Genomic DNA, 3,588 nt, shown 5'->3' on the forward strand with positions numbered 1-3,588 from the left:
GGTTCATGACCCCCCAATAATAGATCCAGCTACACTGAAACTGTCAATTTCATTTACTTTTACTGTTTTAAAGCTATCAGGCTGCTTTGTGGCTCACTCAATACTAAACTAAGATACTTTCAGTGTGAATCATTTGCAGGAACACAGGCAGGATTTAAAGTGCAGAACTTTACAGTCTCTGTCTCAAAGTTGGTCTGAACATGCTAACAGCTCTTTGTTTTTTTCAGTTTTCACTGGTTTGATGTAATGAAAGAAATTTTAAAGAAGCAGACGATTGTTGTTATTTTAGTTCTATAGTTTCATAAATCGTGGTGTGGATCTAAGTCAACATTCAGAATAAATAAGATAATACAGCACTTTGATGGTTGCCTTTGTATTTTCCCAGCAGTGCTCAGGTTGGTTCTCAGCTACATTTACATACTGATGTTAATGTGTTCAGCAGCTGGACTCATCTGAGGAAGGAACATTGGAAAGGTGCTCAGTGCACAACTGCATCACTAATTTTATGTAAGACCCTGTGTTTTATTGTATTTATATATTTGTAACATTTGACTCAAACACTTTTGGGAAGGATGAAAATGTTTTCAGGAGGAAGTTTTTCCTTCTGTCCGACTGTAGTACACACAACACTGCGTCTCCCCCCATTATCACACTTCCTCAGGCTGGTGATGAGCGCCCCCTGGTGTCAGTGTTGATGACGTCATGCACAGTGAAACATAAACGGTGTCTGTTAATAAAAAATCATGTGTCCATTTTCATGTTTGCATCATGTTTCTGTAAAATCATCAGCTGTTTCTGAACCTTCTTCATTGTTTGACTCATTCCAACAGCTGTGAGCTGTGATGGAGTCAGAGCAGCTTCATCACTGATGTTCAGGTGAAGCTGAACTTAATAAACTGTAGAAATGATCAGGATTCAGGTTGGATGTGTAAAACACTTCTGTGTGAGGTCGCAGTGCTTCATATGTGTGTGTGGGCTGAAGCACATACGTGTGAGTCCTCAGAGGTTTCACACACATCACTGCACACACTTATAATCCTAGTTTAAGCTTGTGGATCATATCGGACACATCAGCAGCTCTTTGGAGACAAAGATTTGAGATTTAAGATGAGTCATAGTCTTTCTATCCATGGTAGCTTCCACTGCTGAGGCTCGGGAAACATGAAGAGGATAATTAAGAGCAAGCATCAGCTCTGTCTCATCTAACTACACAGTATTATGATCATGCACTTATGTCTCAAACTAAGACACAATGAGACAAAATGAGTTCTGTGAGTCTTTAGATTATCAGTAATTCTGGTGACAGTTTGACGCTCAGTGGAGCCATTTTTGGTTTGTGATGAGTGTTTTGTGAGCTTCTGTTTTGTGAATCGCTCTTTGTAATTTAGAAGATCGTGCAGAAATGTGCGCGCCCTTATCTGAGAGGACACGGAGAGAGTGTCGCAGACTCGAGGTGAGGAGATAAACCTCGGAGCTGGATGGCCTGCACGTTACCCATGTGCATCTTTTCAGTGACATCAAGTGAACCCATAATAAGCATTTCTATGTCTTAGACATCATGTCCATTTCTAATGAGAGATTATTTTTAAATGAGGGAAACCTGGTCTAACAACACGCTTACAACAGAGCTAAAGGTTCACCACAGTGAGACGGTGGGACTCTGATAAGAACTGAAACACTGTGTATGAACAGCTGAGACAAAACTATATATAAACACTCATTTATTCCAGTTTAGTTTACAATGATTTTAAAGTAATGTGGAACGATTCATGTTCATGAGCTGTTACAAACACAACTATTGATTTGTCTATATATGGTCGGACTACAATGCTCGTGTTGAGGCTCTTGGAATAATGTGTGAATTACAGCAAGAAATGATGGTTTTCCATTTTACCAAAGTGGAATAAAATCACCACAGCAAAGAAATCATGTTATTGTCTGCAGCTAAAATATATGGTGAACATGGTTTTATAATAATGTGCAAACACAACCTCACTCTGCTCTATACGAGGAGCCAACCACAGCTGTCCGGGTCTTCATCCACCACCTCCACCATCTTTGCTCATCATCATTCACTTAATTGCTGATTGGTTTAAATCAAACTCCATTACAGGTTCAACTCCATTATATAACAGCATGTTGACTTTGGATCTGGTGTGCAGTGCCACCTTAAAAGATGAGGAAACTAAGAGATTACAAAAAAAGAAGTGGAGGAGTTAAAGAGCTGCAGCAGATTAACAGTTTCTGACAGTCATGTGTTAGAAATAGGACGATTAGATGAGCTGAGGGATCCATCTACTGCTCAGTGAAGCCTCATCAGAAACAGTCTCAGTGGAAGGATGGCTCTATTGTTAAGGAAGGACACAGGCAGAAAGACTGGCGTCTGTCACACAGGAACTGGACTGAAAATCAGCTGCACATATTCATCAGGATGTGCAAACATATTATAGGTGTGGAATTCAGGACAGTACCATCAGAAGTTGATCCACTGTGCAAATGTCTGATTGGCAGTGGCTTCATTTTTCACTATGAACAAACTGCTAATGCAGCATCACAGGACGTCAGCCATGGATTGGCCTCCCCAGACCTCAACATTACTGAAACATCTTAACAGAGGATGGAAACAAAGGGAACCAACATCCAAGAAAAGAGCTGCTGCTGAAAACTTCCTCACAGAAAACACAAACAAGCTTGACTAAGAGACTCCAGGCTGTGCTGAATTATAAAGGTGGACTGACCTCCAGGGTCCTTAGTATCATATAAGCTCAGTTTGTGTCTTATATACTTTCCATTTATATAACAAAATATATAGAAAGGAGGGTGGTTTAAGATGTCTGTAGAGTTTTATTCATTATCTTTAGACAAACAAAGAAAGCACCATCCATTCGTCTCCAGTCTGTATGAAAAACAGGGGAAAGGTCAAATTAAACCTTTGAAATTCCTTTCACAATAAATCCATAAATAAACAAAATAAAACATAGAAAAGTGTTTAAACCCACTTTTCCATAAAGCTGTCAATAGGAAATGTTCCAGTAAACATGTCTGTGTTTCTGCTGTTTTCCTTTCATGCGTCCACAGCTGACAGGTAACCCTATTGGAGTCGCCATAGTGACGGGTGGTGTCTCAGCTTCAGCGTGTTGATGGGCACAGCCATGGTTACGACAGCTGGAGTTGGTATACGGCGAGCTGTGAGAGGACAGAGATGGAGAACGCACATTTAACTCTTTAACAGGAGATACGTTACGACTAACAGACGACTGCTGTCTACATGATGTCTTTGCAGCCCTTATGCTACATGTTACACAACTTTTCTTCATGCCAACAAGACTGAGGTGCCACATAGTCGACACATACAGCTGATTATGATGCATGTTTTACTATTGCTATGTTCACATCATCTGCTTGGCTTCATTACTGAAAGCCTGGAGATCCTCTGACGTGTGCATGGCTGATGTGAAGTATGATTAGTCCTACATGACATCAACAACAGATGCAATGAAAGCTTTGTTGTTAACAGGTTGTAGGTAAAGTCAAATGTCTACTTCTACACTTGTGTTGGGTAAAGTTCTTCTCACTGCAGCAGATTTA

At 40.3% G+C, this 3,588-nt stretch overlaps 1 long non-coding RNA gene across 1 annotated transcript; it reads right to left on the reverse strand.

The window, feature by feature from the left end:
* Positions 1-2,824: 2,824 nt before the first annotated feature.
* Positions 2,825-3,113, reverse strand: LOC146577347 (uncharacterized). Its single transcript, XR_014891651.1, has 2 exons — positions 3,000-3,113; positions 2,825-2,896 (listed from the first exon to the last, which is right to left on the reverse strand). It is a non-coding gene; the product is annotated as an uncharacterized LOC146577347 (long non-coding RNA).
* Between the last annotated feature and the right edge of the window lie 475 nt (positions 3,114-3,588).

The sequence above is a fragment of the Mchenga conophoros genome, linkage group LG3 (assembly GCF_057382185.1).
Source record: "Mchenga conophoros isolate Kocher_MC1m ecotype Shallow Benthic linkage group LG3, M_conophoros_male_GT1.1, whole genome shotgun sequence".
NCBI lineage: Eukaryota > Metazoa > Chordata > Actinopteri > Cichliformes > Cichlidae > Mchenga > Mchenga conophoros.